Genomic DNA, 22,616 nt, shown 5'->3' on the forward strand with positions numbered 1-22,616 from the left:
TCCAGCCTTTTCCACTGTGAAAGGCACTAAACAAACTGAAAACTGAGTTCTTCATCAGGCAAATTAAGAACAGTGACACACACTCTCTGAAGAAGAGAAGGCTCTGTGTGCCCATACTGAAACAAGTGACACCAAGCATATTCTCTTGGCTATTAAAATGGAGTAATCAACTTTGGATGAAGACTTGCATGAAGAAATGAAAATTACAGATATGATTTTCAATGGATATCATTTAATTTGTTAATGAAACCAAGTAAGTCTACTACGTTTACATTAAGAGGTGCAAAACTAATGAAAAACATCTTCATCTTCTTCTACTTCTTCTTCACTTCATGGAGTATCTTACAGACTGTTCCAACTAATTAAATTCATATATATAAGTACTAAATACCAAGATTAACTATCAGTATGTCTTGTATGTGATCAGCAGCTCAATAATCATGTCTTCAGTTCCTCACATCCCCCAGTAAATGGTATTTTCATTATGTTGTTAAGCAAATAAAATGTATTTAGCACTCTGAATGTCTCCATTCATTGTTCTGAAATGAAATTACTTCCTACCATAATTTTGTACCATAAGGGTTTTACACTGCCTCAAACAATGAAGTGACAAATGGAGTCATAATTGCAAGTCCTCCAGTGGTTTCTGCATGGCACTTCATGTGTTTTTACCTTCATGTCAGTATATATTCATGGAACTAATGTCTATCAAAATCAATGGCAATGTTTTTAAGTGCTGCTCATGGCAAAATATACCAACCATCTTCCTATGAACTCTCTATGAGTTGAGAACAGTGCTAAATAATGTTCCACACTTTGCAATAAATGGTTGAAACTGACTATCTCTACAGAATATTAAGATTTACAGGCATTTGGAATGAATCTGAGAGCACCTCTTATTGATTGTGCATTCTCTAAAGCAGCTTACAAGAATGAATCTCAAATACTCTTATTGGAAAATATTGACTGGTAATTGTAGTAATGACTTATATCCAAACATAATTTTTACATACAAAAGTCAATCATATACCAACCTAATATGACCACACACTGAATGTGACTCATATTAGCTATTATTTATAATACTATATAAATTACCTGTGTCATGTCAGTCATATGTAGACATTTTCTGCTTGGCAAGTCAGTGGTTTTTGTAAAGGTATGACACTTAAATATATGAAGAAAATACAGTGTTTCATAAAGTATAAATTAACATTTCCAAATCTACTGCTAATGACTATCACCCCATATTTGTACTAAAACATTATATTCCTGTCTTTCAGATACCTATTTCTACGCTGGATTCAGTAAATCAGCTCCTGAATAATCTGGGCTGACAACAATATCTTTATGGTCAAAATATAACAAATTATGCACACACCACATGTCAGGTGTCATGTGATGGATTGTTTACATATTTCAGATATATAATAATGGTGATACTAGATTTTAAATCACCAGCAATGTTTCTAACTTTTTTATGTTCCAGAATATTTATTTACATATTTCTATTGTACTTCAGAATATATAAAATATGCTGAACAAATACACTGTTTCCATATATTATTTATCTTTTAAATTATATGTTTTCCAAATGACATCCTTAATTGTTAGCTATTACCCTATGGTTTTTGGTGTTGCAAGTATGTTTCTACTAAAAAAGACTTGATAGCATATATTTCATCATTTAACAACATAAAATATAACAAATTTTGATGGTCACAACAACACAAATTAATGGCTTTCCATAACACTCTAAATTACTATTATTTCCTTTTACTTTTAACTCAGAGTTGGCTGGTAGCCTTCTGTTACACAGTAAAAGGCATCAAATGTATCTGTATGGATATTATTCTAGCCTCACTTATGTTTGGTGGTTCATTAAAAGCAATGATTGAAATTGTTGAACAGACATCAGTTGCAACTATTGGTTTGTTATGTGTAAGACAACTAACAAAGGCAAGGGAATTTATTGTATTGTACTTAAAAAAGAGGAAAAAAGAAAAAGAAAGGAAGGAAGTGTGAGTTATTTAGCTTGTCTCTTCATTGAACTGTTCTGGAACTTCTTGTTATTTACTCAGTACCTATCTACTTCAATGATGAGAGATCCAAATATCCTTGTTTATGTATTAATTTTTGAAAGAAATTGTTGCAGAGTTCTCTCATCTTTATTATTTATTGCATTGATTTTGAGGGAATATGGAATAGTTGTAGGTAAACAACTACAATTCTCTCAGATACAGATTTATTCACACTTAGCTTCTACACAGATACAAGTCCGGAGGCTTACTGCCGTTAGCACCCAGCATCCTGCCCAAAGCCCTCTCCTCAAAGATAGCACACTTACGCACTGAACAAATATCGATATTTATGGCACTCTATGCCACAATTTGAATACCCAGCACATGTTTTCTTGTTCATTTATTAATTTTTGAAAGGAATTATTGTAGAGCTCTATGATCTTTATTATTTACTGTTTCAATTAGAATACCAGAACACATTACACAAATAATGAGTTGCAAACATTCCCACACAAATATATGCCTTCACACAGTGCTAATCAGCAACCATTCCAAAACAGCCACTTACAACAATGAGCTCATAGCTTGTTGAGATTAATTATTTTTGTACTTATTCTTGTTGTGTGTTGTGTAAGGTGTTTACATATACATTCCATGTATTATTATCACTATTGTTAGTGTTATTGTTATTACTATTATTATTATCATTATTGTAATTTAATAATGTTGTAATAATTACTCTTTGATGAATCAATTGTATCATGTCCAAGCATGAGGTATGTGAATATGATAAATGACAATGTACTCCTTTAAATATCACCAAATAGTTACTTATCATTAAAACCAGAGGTTATGGGCCCAGACACACATACCAGTAGAAAACTGGATATGTAACTATTCATCAGTTATTACAAAGGCACACACAAATGGCTCAGTGATGCACTGCATCATCAAATGGTCTAAGGTAGCTGGCAAGTTAATGCCAGTAAATGAAATTCATGGATTTAGTTTGTTAATCATCAGTCAAGCTCCTGTCAGAAAAGTCATTAAATGCATTAACCTCACAGATAGTACATTCTGTTATCAATGGATTCTGTTAAGTCATAAAGGGAATTTTTGTTAGAGGCTCATCATGGAAGTTTCAGTTGCCTCTCTTGGTGATTTAAACTACACTTAACATTAAGCCACTTTTACATGATTGACTTTCTGGTGAAAATCAACTACTCTAAGTGACTGCACCTTTCATGCTTGCATGTAAATTAGGAATGAACCATGATGCTAGTGTGTCTGAGTTTTCCATGATTTAATGAATGTGTTAAGTGTGGTGTTCTGAAGTTCTGAGTATGCTGCATGCTTGGCATGTGCAGAAACGAGGGGCTATGATGGTGCCTGCTAATATCTGGAGTTAACCTATTCTGGCTGAGTTCAGTCCTATTATTGAAAAGGGCTTTGCACATTCATGTCCTCTTAACCTTTATTGTGTTACTTGCTTTGTTTTTGTGATGCACTGAAAAGTTAACAAGTTCCTAACATTATTCCTACTAGTGTTCTCCTACAAGAGAGACAAAATATCTGCAAGCAAAACAGAATTTATGTTTTGCAGAGCTACAGAGAAAAAGCCTATGTAACACATAAATAACAAAGTAAATAAATAAACACATTCTAATGAAAATTATTTCAACAGTTGAAAAGTCAGAATTAGTTGACAAGAAAATTAATTTTCATTGTTATGTGGCCCTTGACAAGAAAACAAAATACAATGGACGAAGCAGAAAAGTGTTAAAGGGTATTTAATGGGTTCTAGAAAATGTCTGAAGTATTTGCAAGTATATATTTTCTCTAGCAAATAAAAGTATGTGTTCTGAAATGTATGGATGAAGCTTTTGCTGTTCTTTTAGTTCTCAGTACTGTAAAACATTTATCACATGATTATTGACAAAAGCTTCCATTATGAATTCTGCTTTGTTTATTAATGAAATTTATATTGCTTGTTATTACATATCAATTTTTTTCATAAAAAAAGGATAGTCCCTTGTGGGGACATCCACTACAATATATAATATACATTGCTGACATGCTGGGAGTGGAATATCTCTGACTTGACCAGAGACATCCTTAGCATCCATGGTCACCAGTTATGTGTCTGTAACTATGTGCATGTTACCTCAATAAAGAGTAAGTCTACCATACCATGTTGTTCCTTATTTATAACTGTAGCTGCACTGTATCTGACATCCTCACACTCATAACCTCAGTTTCACCATCCAAATGCCAAACTGCACAGCAGACAGCTCTCACAACACTCACAGTTTGGATTCTGGCTAGGTATGTGTAGTTCATGAAGCAACTAATTCAAATGAACTAATCCAGGAGAGGAAGTGTTACGAGCAGTGTTTCTTTTACAGAATTATCACTCTCTTCCTCCTCAGTTCCCTGCCTACTGGAATTTGGGATGTGCATGCACTAATATCCTCTCCCATGATAGTGAGTACAAGGACACCCATTCAATAGTTTCTAGGGGGGTGAGGGGGGGGGAGGACTAGATCTGGAAGTATGGAGTATTTTTAATATTTTTGAAGATTAATATAAGAACTTTCAATTCCTACCCTGCTAAAAACCTACATAATATTGACTTTTAAATCATTTTCTTGGAAGTAAAACTGAGTTCTCTATGCTTTCTTCCTTCCCCTCAGAGCAAGGGGGTACACAGCCCCTCTGCCCCTCTGTGTGGATGCCCTTGACTGAGTACATGACACTTCCAGTGTTCATAGTTCTGAACTCCTACCTGTGAGCTGTGCAAACAGTATCTGATTGGAAGACCAAAACCATTCCATTAGTTCAATTCAGGCCTCAGTTCTGAACAGTGTGAATACATTCAGAGGACTGAAACCATTCCACTAGTTCACTTAGCTCCAATACTCTCTTCCCTTGACCCTCATTTACATTTAATATTCTACTTTTAAGGTTTTTTTGTACCTTAACTACCCAGAATCTATATATGTCTTTCTCTTATTAAGATTAATTTTTGTAAGTATTAAATGAGACTGAATTTTTTCTCTTTCCAGACTCTATAAGATAAGAAAATGCATATAAATGCTCTTGGTGACAGTGAGAATAATTTAACCTTTAGTGGTTCCCACTACCCAAGTTCCTAACTATAGGCCAGAGTTAAAGCTGAAAGTGCTCAGCCCATTCTAATGAAAAGATAAGTTCTTATTATTATGCAAACTGAGTTTGTTCTGTTCCTAAAGGTCATTCAGTTTTTGTAGGCAGTAAAATTTTGTTTCTGCTTTGTTAATTTAAGGATGCTGTTATTTATTGGTGCTCTTATGTATCTGGATTTTAACTATACAGTTGAACTATATAGTTCATTTGAACTTGTTTGTTGAACTAGTTCAATAAGAAGAAATATCTCATAAGCAAGAGTTCCTTAAAGAAAAGGAGTTTGGCCATCTCTGGTGCTGGCGTGTAAACAAAAATGACCACTCAAAATAGACAAGAACCAATAAATGAATCAATCACCAGGGATGCTGCAGTAGACTCACATGTCTCAAACAAGCAAGTGGAGGCAAGAAAGTCGATAATCTAAAAGGGACAGAAGTTGTACAAGGATGGCTTGAAAAGTTCTCAGAATGGAATAGAAAAGAAGTACTTACATCACTGAAACTTTTTTTATTTTTCAATCTAGTCTCCTTGTAAATTAATGCACTTGGACCAATGATGCTCCAGTGCTTGATCCCATCTCATAGATGAGTTTCCTCAGGCCTGAAAAATAGTTGTCAATTCTGGCTATCAATTCTTCATTTAAAGTGAATCTTTGTCCACCAAGAAAAATTTTCAGTTTTGGGAAGAGATGGAAGTCTGACCGGATCCATAGCAGGTGAATGAGGCAGATGTGGCAACAATTCATATCTTAGTTCATGTAATTTTTCCATGGTGACAGAACATGTGTGTTGGCATGCATTGTCTTAATGGGACATGACTTTCTTCCTTGCTAAACCTGGCCTTTTTAGGCATATCTTTTGTTGCAGTTTGTCCATGAGGTTAGCCTAGTATTCTCCAGTAACTGTTCGCCCACTGTGGAGATAATCTACAAACAGAAGCCCCTTTGCATCCCAGAACACTGATGATGTGACCTTTCCCACCCAAGGAATTGTCTTTGTTTTTCTTTGGTGATGGAGTATCAGCATGTTTCCCCTGCTCTGACTGTCGTTTTGCCCCAGGGTATCATAATGCACCCAAGTTTCATCTGTGGTCACAACTGGTGCAAAAAATCTTATTTGTTTTTCCTAAAATGGGCCAAACATTCTTCCAATATGTCCATTCTCATGTGTTTTTGATCCAGCATCAAGAGTTGTGGCACTCATCTTGCAGATAATTGTTTCATTTCTAATTCTTCAGTGAAAATGTAATATACCATTTCAAATGACATCTGGCAAGCATGATCAATTTTGTGCACTTTCAATTGGCGGTCCTCCATGACCATTTTGTGCATTATTGCAATGATTTCTGGAGTAGTGACACATCTTGACTGACCACTGTGGGGGTCATCAGCTAAGCTCCTCAACCAAATTTACATTCAGTTGTCCACTTGGCAACAGTTGGATATGAAGTTGTCCTTTGCTTTCATAAATTTCTTTACAAAGTACTTAATCAATGCTCATATCTTGATTTTTCTCATCTTTACAAATCACTATGTGGGAACAACAACAGAGCCACATCACCACCACACAAGCAACGGTCCAATGAATATCATGTGAACAACTTGTTGTGCTAGTCTTGACCTCTCATGGTGATTTCGAGAACTTTTCAAACCACCCGGTATTTAGTAGCAATTGATGAGGAAACTAAACTGATAGGAGAAGAAACAGAACAGCACGTTATATCTTGGATTGAGAAAGACCATGAGGCACAGTTTTTTTATAGGTCTGAAAGTCAGCAACAACATCCCAGGAAAATAGCAAATTGCTAGTCAAGAAGTCAAATGCTTCAAAAATTAGAATAACATGACTAGATATCAGAATTAATAATTGAAGGTTTGAAAAGAAATTTCTTCAGAAATGAATATGATACTAGTAACCTAGCTATTGAATACTGCCTGCAATTTGAGAAGATGTGGTTAATTTAGCACTAGAAGTAGAAGCTGTGAAAGAGGGGTGGATTATGTCACAAATTCTTACAATGTTAGTGCCTGTACTTCTCCACTTCTGTACTGTATGGGGTAATGTAGCAGCATATAACAAAAATCTCAACTCATTATTTGAAAGTCTACATCTTGAAGAATATGGAGTAAATGAGAAGGGACCATCAAATATGTAGCACAATGCTTTTAGCTCAGAAGCAAATAAACACTTTGTCAGAGAAAGTCAGCGGGAAAAGTCTGTATCGCAGTGTTCCAAATGTGGCAAAAACAGGCATGCAGAAAAATATTGCAGAAAAAAAAACATGTGAAAAATATCTGACATATTGTGAAGGCAATTATTCAAGCAACAATCAGAAATAAAATAGTCATTTTTGCCAGGGAATGTCCAAATGGACTATTAGATGGAAATGAAACAAGCAAACAACTCACCAGTAAATAATCAAAAAGTTTCAAATGTAAAGCACTAGTCACTGTTGGATTATCTATTGCCAATGTAAATGACATAACTTAGCAATATGATTGAGAAAACATTTGTTACCAAGATTGTGGAAACACGCACAACACACGACATTCAGAAGAGACTGGTTAATAAATTACGAAAAATGAATCAATTTATGAAAGTGTTGATTGGTAGTACTGCTGAATTCAAAGTGAACCGAAGTGGGAGGTGTGAGAAGGGATGAAGGAAGATTGGGTTTATTGCCCCGTCAACATCAAGGTCATTGGAGACAGAGCATGAGGTCAGATTGTGCCAAGGAATAGGAAGGAAATCAACCACACCCTTTCAATTCTGACATTTGCCTAGAGCAATTTAAGGAAATCATGGAAAACCTAACTCTGGATGGCTGGACTTGGGTTTGAACCATCATCCTCCTGAATGTGAGTCCAGTGTGCTAACTGGGAGGTCTTGAATTAGAGGTTTTCAATGGAGACCAGTGATGTATCATAGTTCTGGAGAATGTTTATATGTACCAAATGTAAACCTTAATTTATTTTCTGTTACCATAAACTAGGTGTATTTTGAATTTCAGAGTCAAATGTCATTATCATGACTGCTTTTTAACAACTGTAATATTCATGTTAGTAAACAATGAGATTTGTATGAAAGGATTACATTCTAATCAGCAAAATTACATTTTCTAGAATGCAGAGAAAAAATGGAAAGAACTATAGGTGTTCAAGATTACCATAGATTTGGGGATATATTTCCACACAACTCAAGTACTATTCCATTTGTGTCAATGTTTCAACAACAAACTGAAACTTTAACCACCTAAAGAAATAAACAAATTGATAATCTAAATATTCTTAAGGACTTTATTAAGCCAAATAAAAAGAATAAACTTACTACAGTATATACTGCTTGCAAGAACACACAGACAATGACAGGCACAACACTTCATTACACCTAGAAATAACAAGTTACGAGAAGACATTTGTAACAGAGTGGCTATGTACTAGTTCAATAACGCTAGTCAGAATGTCAACATGTAATTGAGGGTGAGGCTGGCTGAGCCCAACTCTATATACTATTGGCTGGATGGTAGAGTGCTCATTGAAGAGCTCGTATGAGCATCCACGAGTGACAGCTTTCGATGGTTCTAGTGTCAAATGGCTCGGAACACTATGAGTCTTAACATCTGAGGTCATCAGTCTCCTAGAACTTAGAACTACATAAACCTAACTAACCTAAGGACATCACACACATCCATGCCCGAGGCCGGCCACAGCAGCCGGCGGTTCTAGTGTCAGCTGGCTTCTGTGGCACACCTCACAACAGGACACCCAGATCTTCAATGTGGAAAATATGTGGGTCACTACACCCCTCACCCCTTGGGGCAAGGGGGGGGGGGGGGCGGCAGAGTGTGGCTGATTCCCCAGGCAAGGTGCTGATGGCCACAACGTGGAGATGGTGTCAATTTCCATGGAGGCCTCAGAAGGAAAAGGGGAGAGCAACCCCTGGAGACCACAGAATACAGGCAAAAGTAGGCTCCTCAACGAGTGTCCCAATGACCCTTCCCCTCCCCCACTGTCAGGCCATGAAGAACAAGATATGACAGGATCAGCAATGGACAGTCCCAACTGGGATCCCTGGGAATGTCTGGCAGCAGTGTGGAAGGTGGAAGCCATGCAGGAGATGTTGAAACAGCAAGGAGCATTGGCTGGAAGGCCAGAGACTGTGAAGTCATACACTCATCAAGCAGAGGTGCTGAAGCTGGCAGAAGAGGAGGCTGGAACACTAGTGGTCAGGCAGTACCCAGCAATGGGGACACTGGTGAAGGAAAAGGTGTGGTTGGGACAGGAGAGGAGTGCCCAGCTGGATGCAGAGCTGATTTTGATGGTGCTGGATCTGCTGGTTTCCAATCCAGAGGGTATAGACATGGCAGCCATTCTAACACACAATGACTGCTGATAATCAGTGGGGCACCAACCAAAACTGTGTGCCCAGACTGTTGCCCCAGTGGAAAACTTGTTACAGTGTAACATGGTGGTGTGTGAGATCACAGGTGGTGGAGGTAGAGCAGTGTCCTCAGCTGGCACTCTTGGTGAAGCTTGGGCAGGGCTACGGGAACCAAAAGGAGTCATGTGATAGGTCATCAGAAAAAAAACTGAGATGCCTCCTCTTGGGTACAGCCTGCAGATATTATTTCTTCCTGGTCAAAATGTGCAAATCATGTGCTTGGCTTCCCCATTAGAACTGGGCTGAAAAGGAAGGGAACAAATGTGGCGAAAGCCTAAACACACATAGAAACTGAGGTCTGTTGTCCGAAATGAGAGTAACTGGGAGACCTTCCACAGAAAAAGAATTTGAGAGAGCCTGAATAGTGACTCTGGGAGTGGTTAAGGAGCACTGGACTATGAATGAAAAATGTGAAAATGCATCAATGACAATTAACTGAAACGCATTCAGAAGCAGACCTGCAAAATTCACATGGATGCAATCCCAGGGCTAGGTTGCTAGGGGCCATGGGGAGAACGAAGCTTTGGGAGCTATCTGTTGACTAGAACACTGGGGACACACAGCAACCAAATGTTCCACCTCTCGGTCAATGCAAGGATAGTACACCTGTCTGTGAGCCAAGACTTTGGTGTGGGAAATGCCCCAGTGAGCCTCATGTAACAGCTGTAAGATCTCCTGGCAAATAATCCCAGGAATAACCATCCTGGGAGCTGCATCACCCATGGAGAGGAGGAGGACTCAGTCCAAGACCAAAATGATGGGGCTAGGCAAAGTAGTTATGAAGCTGATCAGAAGCCCAGAGGACAAAGAGACCTACACTTCTGGACGAGGTGGACCACCTGTTTGAGGCCAGAGTCAGGTGCTGTTGCCATGGCAATTCAGGAACTAGTGATCAGAAACCGTCTACCACTTGGCAGAAGGAGATATCCAAATGAAAACATTATATGAATGTGTGGTGTCTGTTCTTTTGGGCATGTCCAAAAGAATAGGTACCATGCAGAAACTGCAGCTGTGAAACATTACCCCCCTCAATTTATATACAAATGAAAACAAATGACCTCCTCTCAATTAAACTCAGACTCCAGGCCAATGGGACCAGTGGGTTGAACATTAATGTCATAGTTGAATTTGGAGAATAATGAGGCCAACTGCTGCTACCTGTGGACCACCTTATCAGAGAACAAGGTGGATGCACTAAATAATGAAATTCATGGCTTGTGGTCTATAGTTAATCAGGAATTGGTGCCAGTGACTGGATTCACAATGGCCAGAGCCTCCTTCTCTACCTGAGGGTAGTGGTCCTGTGCTGGTCTGAGAGTTTTGAATGTGAATGCCAGTGACTGCTCTGAGCTGCCTGATTTATTATGGGTGAGGACTGGCCCAACGCAATACTGAGAGGCATCTGTAGCCAAAATTAAGGGTTCATTGTGATGAAAAGTAGCTAGACATGGAACCAACCTGAATCATTACTTCAGTATGGTAAGACCTGGTCACACACCAGACACCAGACAAATGAATCACCCATGCAGAGAAGGAGATAGAGAGAATGTGCAATGGTGGATGCTCTGAGATGCAACCAATGGTAACAGGCAATTTTACCCAGGAAATCTGCAGTTCTTTCTATGAAAAGCGACACAGCTTGCTTGTAATGATCCTAACAAGACTCTTCATGGGTCAGATACCTTGCCATGAGGTTGTGTGACCTTGTGGTTGGAAAAATTTGAACTCCTGCAGATTTTCAAAGGACATCCTGAGATTGTGCAAATGGTCACACCTAGTATCTTCAGTAATGTCCGCCGCTCGTGGTCTCGCGGTAGCGTTCTCGCTTCCCGAGCACGGGGTCCCGGGTTCGATTCCCGGCGGGGTCAGGGATTTTCACCTGCCTCGAGATGACTGGGTGTTTGTGTTGTCCTCATCATTTCATCATCATCCAGGAAAGTGGCGAAATTGGACTGAGCAAAGATTGGGTAATTGTACGGGCGCTGATAACCACGCAGTTGAGCGCCCCACAAACCAATCATCATCATCATCATCTTCAGTAATGACAAAATCATGCTGACAGTTAAAATAGTGCAGAATAGTGAAAATGATCTGTTCTGAATAGCACTGAAACACTGTGGGGCACTTGCCACCCCAAACATAAACTGTTGGTATTGACAGAGACTGAAAGATGTGATAAGAACCATAATGCACTCGGACTCCTCAGCTAAGGGAATGGTGATATGCTTCAGAAAGATCAAGTTTAGAGAATAAATGACCCCCTGATAAGCACATAAACATTTGTTCAGATGTGGCAATGGATATGTGTTGCCCAAAAACTGTGAATTCACAGTGACTTTAAAATCATAGCGAAGTCCCAACTGGCTAGTGATTTTCTTCATGATGACAAGATACAAGGCCCATTCACTTGAGGAAATGGGAACCACAACCCCAAGAGAGGTGAGCTGGTTGAGCTCTACCTTGACATGGGAATGTAGAGCTATACAAATCTGCCTAGCATAAAAAATCTAGAACAAGCTGACTGCTTCAAGGTTATGTGAACCTGAAAGGCTGTGAGGCTCCATAGGCCTTCTGCAAAGATATCCTGAAATTCTGAGCACAAAGATTCAAATGGCTGATACGGGACTATTGCAGATACCAACTGTATGGAATCTGTGACTGGAAAGCAAAAGGTCTCAAAGGATTCAAATCTGAAAAGGTTTGCTTAACTGACATCATGGATGACAATAAAGGTAATAGGCTGAGTTACTAATATATAGGTAACTTCAGTCATGAATAACCAAACAACAGCTGATACAAGGTGTGAGAAATCCATCACAAAAACTGTGCATGATATCTGTAATGTGGAAGGCATGGAAATGTTGCCATAGGCAATATTCATATGCTTCCCACTCTTCTGTCACCACATCAGAAGACAGGAGCAGAGGAGGAAGCTGAGCCAGATACAAGGGTCTAGAGAGTGACATCAGCAAAGCCTATTACCACATCCCTGGAGGGACCTGTTTTCCAGTGACACTGCCAGAGAGCCAACGTCTGAATATGTTTGGGCATTAAGGAGGGAAGCTGCCACACCAGAATCTACCTGCAGGCACAGCTGTCATGAGAGAAAAAGACCCTCAATAAAATGCTTGTTGAAATCCTGATCAGGAACCAGCCCTGACAATGACACTTCCTGGATAACTATTCTTGTTCTCTGATGCTGTGTTCAGGGCAGTTGACTGGCAAACTACCACAATGTGGCAAAATTCTACGAAAAGCCGGCATCAAACCAATTTTCTGAAGCAGAAACAAAATATCAGACATGCTCGGTTCTACCAAGGATGCAGTTGACAAACTACACACAGCTGGCGTGTATGAAATTGGTTGTGCGTGTGGATTAGTCTACATAGGTGAGACGGGACGTCCGATTAGCACAAGGCTCTCGGAACATGAAAGATACATCCGCCTGAAGCAACACACTAAGTCAGCAGTGGTGGAACACCGAGACGAGTGCGGGAAACCAATATTTTTTCAAGAAGCCCGCGTCCTGGCGAAACAGCCTCTCACTTTCAAAAGAAAGATTAGAGAGGCGATAGAAATAGCCAAAAGACCCACCAACATGAATAGAGATGACGGGTACAAGCTTCCGAGGTCTTGGCTGCCTGCAATAGCAGGGCTACGGAGCGGCGGCAGAGCCGTGGCGGCCCATGCAGACACGCGGAGAGCCACAGTAGTGGTCACGAGCACACAAAGCAATGGCATGTTGCAGCCGGTTTCTGGACAGCATGTAAACAGTGTGACGTCACAGCCATCGTCTGTTCACTATTCGTCCGTCTCCTCCAATGGGGTGGATTAATATAAAGACCAATAGAAAACAGCTATTTCAGCCAATGACAGATAATAAAGGAAACACCAATAAAGCATACCTTTCACCCCTCCTCCTCCTCCTTTTACAGCCAATCAAGTAACGACACGGTTTTCTCATGCAGCTATTTAAGGAACCAAGTGTGTTTCATTTAGCAGTTTAACGTAAGGCCCTGATGAAGGCTAGCTGCAACACTGGCCGAAACGTTGGCGCATTTTAAATTATGACGATGCGGTCTGATACCCTGAAGAATTTTATTGAAGAACCTTTTGAAATTTCTTTGCTTGATTTTTGAAAAACTGTTTCACACTACCATGCTGTGAGAAAATAAACTCATATACATATAATATATTACACAATTTACTTTACAAACGTTTTCAAGTTATCATCAAAAAATTATATAAATAAAAATAAACACTGCAAATTTCTTTTCAAAATCTATAAAAATGTGTTCAGTACAGCATTTTACTGTTTTAATTTTCAATCTGAAATAATTTCTTATTTCATGTGTTTGTAATTTAATGTAAATAAAAAATAACTTACTATTTTTTCAACCATAAAATATGTGGTGTGTAACAGATGTCAGTGGATTGGGTAGAAGGCCTATATTTATTTGAATGTATGGAGTAGTGAATTCAAGAGAAAATATATTGCTGATAGTTCCTTTTAAGTTTTTAATCAATTTTATACGTCTAAAGACAGTACACAAAATATAAAGGAAACCCTTTTATAAAATAACTATAATATTAAAATTTTTTAACTAGTAATTGAGAAACCTATTGAAAGAATGAACACTGAAACAATAGGAATTGCAATGGGGACATGATCAGCAAAGCTAGACTGTGAATCAATGGAAACCTATTACCAGGTTGGATGAATTACATTTCATATTAGAATCAAGAATCAAGAATTAAGAATTTTATTCACCATAGATGATTTTACACTAATATTGGTTTTGTCATACAGGGTGTACTAGTAATACAAAATAATAAAATAAACAAGTGTCAGAACATAATAGCATTGGCAGTGTATCAAATTACACCGGGATAGCTTCTAAAAGTTAATGCAATAAGCTATACTAAAATCTAATATAATATACTATTGTATTGATTATTGTATACACTATGTAATTACACATGCTTAACCACAGCACACAATAATATGTTTAATTAGAGACAACTTTTAAATGCTAATATCCTCCTCAGGCATCTCAAAGAATTCTTTAGTGTCATAGAATGTATGATCTGACAGCCAGCTGTACCATCTAATTAAAAAAAAAAAAACTATAGCCATAGACTGAACATGAATTGGCAGTTTACTGAACTTTTTGAGTGGGTTAACTTTGTGGAAATTTCCTGTTCTTGCTAATCTGTGGCGTGGTATGTCTAAATTACCCTTAGCCCTGGTGTTGTGTTCATGTATTTCCCCTCTGGCAATAAATTCTGAAATATTATTTTTAATATAAAGCACAGACACATAGATGTATAAATTTATAATTGTGAGTATTCTGAGATGAAAAACGAGGACGGCAGTGCTCCCTATGCCCTCTTTTACATATTACGCATAAGACATTTTTTTTGTAATTTCAAAATTTTCTTGATGTGAGGGGAGTGTCCCCATATAATCAGACCATATGAAATATGTGACTGGAATAGCCCAAAGTATGTCACCCTAAGGTACTCTACCTCCCTTAGATAAGGTATGCCACCCGAGATATTTTTTCACATACGTGATTGACATGTTCTTCCCAATAGAGTTTAGAGTCAGTGTGAATACCTAAGAGTTTCACTGACTTATTGCCTACTTCATTTGATGTTCTCATTAAAAGTTGTTGGGTTTTATCATGATTGCACAGGAATTTATTGGCTGCAAACCAGTCCAGGGCTTTATCAAGTGTTTCTTTTGTTAGTTTATTCAGATCTGAAATGTTCTGATGTGTGGTAAGTAGTGTTGTATCATCAGCATAACACACGACAGGATGGGCTATGTTTTTAGGTAAATCATTAATACGTCAACAGGAATGCAATCAAAAGCTTTGCTTAGGTCACATAGTACCAGTGATACCATGTTATTGTTTTCAAAAGCTGTTAAGGTTTGGTCAATGATTTCCAAGATGGACCCTGTTGTGTTTTTCCCTCTGCGAAAACCAAACTGATTGCTACATAGGATATTGTGTTTTTCAAAGAAGCTGCTCATTTCTGTGTGTATCAGTGCCTCAAATATCTTTGAGAACATTGGAACAATGGAGACTGGTCTGTAGCTTTGGGGGAGATGTTTGTCCCCTTTTTTTAAAAACTGGGACAACTTTTGATACTGGTACCTTAAGTGCGTCTGAAAAAAATCCGAATTCTACACATTTATCAAAAATAAAAGCTAATGGTTTGGCGATTGAGTGTATGGTCTTTTTAATTACATTATTTGATAACCAATAACAGTCCATACTGAAAATTTTGATACAGCTTTTATAACATCAGCAGGTGTGACAACCCTCCATTGAAATATCAGGTTAAGAGGCAGTGGTGTTCTGACAAGGTCCATTGCAGATGAATTTGTTGTTTTAATATCATTACTTATTTCTTTAACTGAGTTTAAAAAGTATTGATTTATTTCCTCAGGTTATAGCAGAGTTCTTTCTGTACATTTTGGTGTATTCTCTTGTTTTATTATCTGCCATACTGCCTTGCCCCTTTTGGGAGCCCTTTCTATATAGTTTTCCACTGCTTGCTTTTTTGCCAGTAGAAGTTTAGCTTTGTAGTATTTTTTTGGCGTTTCAGATATGACTTATGGATGTTCACTCTCTGTTCTGCTCCTTGGTTAGCAGCTTGCTTATGCATCTGGTACAGCAATTGCATGTTTCTTCTAATTCATGCTAGCTATTCTGTAAACCAGCTCAGATTTTTCTTTTTCATTTGACTTGGATATTTTTTTTGTTTTTATTACTGCTGAATCAGAATACCACAAATCTGTGTTCATTTTAAAGAAGTTATCATAGGTAATTTCAGCTTCCCTTTTTCCAGACTGACAATTATATATAAATTCCCAATCTGCACCTCCTAGTCTATCAGCAAACATATTTATGTATTCTTCCTTTTGTCCTTGTACCATTACTACTTTAGGTTCTTCCATTTTAACTGACTGCCTCTTACAGAGTTTAAGGAGTAGTGGCTCATGATCTGCAATTCCACCTCCTGCAGCTCTGACTGTAAAATCTTCCCTATGGAAATTCACAACAATATTGTCCATGCAGGCATTCTTATGTGTGGTATGGTTATTTGTACAATAGAAGTCTAATTATCTGAGCATATTCCAAAATTTCCTAGCAACTGACCTCTGTGTGTTTACTATTTCTATGTTGAAATCACCACATATAGCAATTCTTTTTTTACTCTTCATATCTTTTAACAATTAATTCACATTTTTCAATAAACAAATTTACATCACCATCTGGCAACCTATATAGACCACTATATTTTCATTCATTCTTTCTCTGTTTTCTACCTGTCATGTCACCCACAACATACCCTTGGGGAACAAACATATTTACTTGTTCTTGGGTTAACCAGTCCTCAGATACACATATAACATCTACAGGCTCAGTGTTGCATAAATGTTCTAATTCTAATATCTTATTTCTAATACAACAGATGTTAACTTGTAGAAAAGTAAGTAGTTTGTCTCTGTCTGTATTCCTCTGAGAGCAATTTGACTATATACTTGAAGTTGTAGGTTCAGTTAAAGTCTTTAGTCTTGATGCACTGTGATCATCTGTGTTATGATAGTCACATACCTGTTCATCCACTTCATTACTCACTTTGTTAACTGCTTTCTTCTGTGAAACCACTGCTGATCCCATCAAAAATCCTGGTTGCTTGGTTGTGGTTTCTTTCTTTGGGTTGACTTCCATATTCCACTTGTTGTTATTCTCATCACTTGAGCTTGAGTTGCTATTCTTCTTTCTGCAAGTAGTTCTCTCTTATTATATGGTATCTTCTTTCCTGACGCATCATTTGCTGCTTCTTCTAACTTTTGCACTGATCTCTTGGGTATATTTATTTCTTGAGTAATTGTCCTCTTCACACATGCAGAATTCACTTTTAAGAATTCTGCTGTTATTTGTGTTGAAGTTGTGTCAGTAACAATTCTCATTGATTCCTTCAAAGCAATTATTTTAAACAGCTGAATATTCTACCCCTACTGTGCCTCTATATACAGAAAGCATAATTAATGTAAAAAGAAATATTAACAATTTCCAATCCAACTCGGTCTACATACTTACAACACAAGAAAGTGCAATGACATTCATATAAAAAGAGTTAACAAGGCTTTGGCACAGAAACAAACAAACATACAAGGAAGCAGATTGTATAACAAACTACTGGTAAAGATAAAAGAAATAAAAAAAATGTCTTCATTTAAAGAAGCAGTATTCAAATTTTTAATGACCAACTGCTATTATAGTGTAAAAGAATACCTGGAATAGCTTCATACTAAACAATTATATTTATGTACTCTGTGCCAATAGTAATTTTTATCTGACTGTTGCTATGATCTAAATAAATAATATGTACAAAAGTGCTAGAACTGTACGTGTTATATCTAAATATCAACTGTGTATTCCATGTAAAAAGTCTTTCTCATACATCAATGTAAATAATCAAAGTTGTTCATGCTATTTCAATGTGGTCTGATGTTATTTAGTCTACTATGCACATCTGTATTTTGTATAGTATTGTTCACCCTATATGTGTGTATACAGGTATATATATACTATGTATTTTTTGACAAAATCCATGCAATGCACATTGTCTCTGGATGAATAAACTACTACTACTACTACCTTATCTGAGATTGCAGTATCCTTCCATTTAAGTTCTATTACTGTTTTGTACACTTCCCTGTTAGTTTCCACTGATTCACAATCATCATCCAGGTGAATATCTGAACAAAACATGCAGCACACCATGGATTCAGGCCAGTATTATGGTTCAGGGACATTCATCTGGGCTTCTGTGGGGCCTATGGTAGCACTCAAAGGCACATATGACAGCTATAGACTACATGAACATCACTGCAGACCACCTGCAGTCCTTCAGGCTTGATGTCTTCCTTGGTGGTAATGGAATTTGAAACAGAATAACTATCCATGTCACAAAGTCAAAATTGTGCTACAGTGGTTTGAGGAGCAAGACAGTGGACTTTAGCTGATAACTTGGCCATCAAATTTTCTTGATTTGGCCCAATGGAACACAACTGGAACACTAATGGGCACCAGCTTGGTGCAAAAAAACCACCAGCTGTGAAGTTTTTGGAACTGCTTGATCTATGTCAGACACTTGGTGCCACCTCCCTCTGGAAACCTACCATAGACTTGCCTAATCCACAGGAAACCACCTTATTGCATCCCATAGGTGAACCAACATAATATTAAACAGATGGCCAGTATGTTTTGACTCATTGGTGCTTGTAACCCATTTTCCACCTAAACTATGTTGCAGTAAGCATCATTTAGTTTGCAGAATATCCTTTTTAATTGCAGTCACACACAATCATTTGCCAATAGAGACACAGAGCTGGTATATTACTCACTCAACTTAATGATGCTACAGGTGTGTGAACACCAACACCCTTATCAAACCCACTACTTTACCACACATTGAATCATAAGTAAGGTACATCATATTTTATTGGCACTGTTCCTGTTGTTCTTTAGATGTGTATATTGTTTGGTATAGCCCAATAACACTGTCATGTCAGCTCAAATGGGGGCTAATGGTGCCTTAATCCCCAAAGAATTTTTTTCCAGATAACCATATAATAAGGCATAAGTTTCTCAAATTTGATTGAAATTGGTCCTTATGTTCCACAGTTCTCACCTGTCAACATTTTTTTTTAGTGTTTGAGGTGCCTTGCCACAACAGTTTTATTCCGGGTGGTAAGTTACATACATAACACATTTAGATGACTACATTGCAGGCACAGTTGAGATGATCTGGAACACACATAAACAAAGATTCATTTTTAATCACACATAAATTAATCCCTTCATTTCACAATACACTATTGTACAAGAATGTTACAATATCATAGTCCAATCCAAGTAAACTTACTCGTTAAAAACATTAAAGTACACCACACAAGACATTTGATATGACTCCCGCATGGATCACAGGTTCACATTATTCAAAGGTGATTGAGATGTAACAACACTGATCATAGAAATACTTCCACATTCTCCCAAAACATTTTATATCATGAAATAGATACCACAGAAACAAGTTCCCACACCATCTTTGTGTTTATAGTTCATATTGACATTGCATAAAAACGTTTACTGATTAGCAAGCAATGTATATTGAAGTGCAAGAAAGGTGACATCAACCAATTGTAAAAAGTTCACTTAGCTTTTTAAGATGGAATCAGTGTTGAGTTCAGTTGAGTTGTTTGGGGGGAAGAGACCAAACAGTGAGGTCATCGGTCTCATCAGATTAGGGAAGGATGGGAAAGGGAGATGGCCATGCCCTTTCAAAGGAACCATCCCGGCATTTGCCTGGAGGGATTTAGGGAAATCACAGAAAACCTAAATCAGGATGGTCAGATGTGGGATTGAATTGTCCTCCTCCCTAATGCGAGTCCAGTGTGCTAACCACTGTCCCACCTGTCAGAGTTGAGATATTGAAATATTGCATAATATCACATTTCACATTGATAGAGTTATATGACATGCCATGGAATTAACAGTTATTCTATCAGAAAATGTGATTTATTTATCATTCCACATATCTCAATATATAAAACATAGAACCATTTTTGTTATCTATCTACTGCACATATTGTAAAGAGCTTTACGGGTGTTAGCTTCACCCACATCAAAAACAGTCTTCTTTTTGTTACATTTGCTTGTTCCTCAGTTATCATATTATTAACATAGTGTCTAATTTCTGAAACTTCATTTTCAAATGATGCTATTGCTTGCTTTATTGAGATGGAATCAGTGATGTGTTTCTATAATTGGCTGTACTAGAAGCAATCCACAGGGGGCAGGGGGGGGGGGGGGGCATTATTTTAAAAAAATACCTCTAACCGAAAAGAAAATTTTGGATGTTGCAGTTTCAACTTTAGACTATATGCTTGATTCATAGTTATCTGGTTGCTGGTACGTTGCATGAGTAGAGGGATTTTAGAATGGTATCTTTGTTTTCATGAACTGTAGGACTGTTCTTGATTTACAGTTCTGTCTTGTAGTTGACCCGCAAGGGATCCTTTGTTTTACAATTGTCTCTAGAACAGTCACTCTTTCAGGTTAATGAGAGGAGAATATGGATCCCTTTGCAATAGTACTGCAATGTTAATTTGGCTTGTAGTTTGGGCAAGAATTAAGTTCAGCTGGTGTGTTTAACAGTTCACATAATTTGCAAAATGATACTCTTGTCTAACTACTGTCTGGAGCCTTGCTTCTTGGCCATGCATGGCACAAGTACCATCACAATTATGAGATGTTACTTTTTCTTTCTGTTCTTGGACAAAATTTGTGAGGACATTTTCAATGTGAGCTGCTAAGGAGGAAGCATCATTATCAGATGAATTAAAAAAAAAAAAAAAGAAATGCCCAAAATCTTTCAACACACTCTCCAGTAGATAACAGATAATGAAATACTACAACCAACTAAAATTTAGAAAATACATCAGAAGTTACATCTGCTATTACCTTAGCTATTTCTTCACTAATTTCCTCATGACACACATGTGACATATACTCTAAAAATTCTTTGTATACCCTTGGATGTACCCTTAAAGATTTTAGCATTGTTCATGTGCACTCTTACAATTGCAGTTAAAGCTGAAGTGAAATACTAGATTTCTGAATATGCTAGGATTGCTGGATTCTACTGTTTCATCATGTCCACATAAGGCACATCCACAGTCAGTCCAGAACTTAATACAGTCAATTATTTTGGAAGGAACATAGTTTCTTTTTCCTTACATTCTCATTGTGTCTTTCTGGGTTCCACCTGAATGTTTGGCTATTCTGTTGCCTAATTTCTGTTCTTACAAGTTCTGATAAATTTAAATAAGCATTCTTATGTGCAATACATTCCTACTCCTTCCTAAACTTCTGTGTTAGATAATGTATATCTGACACACCAGTGCATCTCCAGCTTGTTTCTTTACCCTTAGCAAACAGCAACCATGGAAAGCAAAATAGTTTATTTGTAGAAATGAAGATACAAATGCAACTATTTCTTTAATATATATTTACATTAAAAGAAAAGCGCTGGCAGGTCGATAGACACACAAACAAACGCAAACATACACACAAAATTCTAGCTTTCGCAACCAACGGTTGCCTCGTCAGGAAAGAGGGAAGGAGAAGGAAAGACAAAAGGATATGGGTTTTAAGGGAGAGGGTAAGGAGTCATTCCAATCCCGGGAGCGGAAAGACTTACCTTAGGGGGAAAAAAGGACAGGTATACACTCACACACACACACATATCCATCCACACATACACAGACACAAGCAGACATTTGTAAAGGCAAAGAGTTTGGGCAGAGATCTCTAGGAAATACAAGATCCATGGACTGATGCATGGCATTACACATACAGTTACCTTTCCAGCACACATAGTCTGCACACATTCGGATGCGCATCTTCCTGTCCACAGTATCTCATCTCGTCTAGAATAATCTTCGAGCGACCACAATCTATAACTGCCTGAGAAGCTTTCTAAAGGTCCCATCCGAGAATGACGCCAAGGCTACACTCTTGTAGGACGATGGATTCTAAGGGCTGTGTATGGCCACTTATACCCACACGAATGACACATCTTCCTGTAGGTTTTACATATTTTCCATTTGCTCTCGACGAATACGTTTTATGCAATTGGCGATGGTAGTTCTCAGAAATGACTAAATATGGTGCTCCAGAGTCCACAAGAGCTTGGGCTGGTCGGCCATCCATGATGATATCAATGTAGTTTCCTATCATTTTTGTAGTGATCGACGGCGGAGGATTTTTCTCTTCGGCGGCCTCACCTCCAAGGAAGGTCGCACCCTTTAGTTTTCCAGGTTGCGGCGGCTAGGTGGCTGGAGCTTCTAACCGGCGATGGAGACTTTGATAAGCATGTTGGGGAGCGTCCTCTAAAGCAGCTA

The sequence above is a fragment of the Schistocerca cancellata genome, chromosome 3 (genome assembly GCF_023864275.1).
Source record: "Schistocerca cancellata isolate TAMUIC-IGC-003103 chromosome 3, iqSchCanc2.1, whole genome shotgun sequence".
Classification (NCBI taxonomy): domain Eukaryota; kingdom Metazoa; phylum Arthropoda; class Insecta; order Orthoptera; family Acrididae; genus Schistocerca; species Schistocerca cancellata.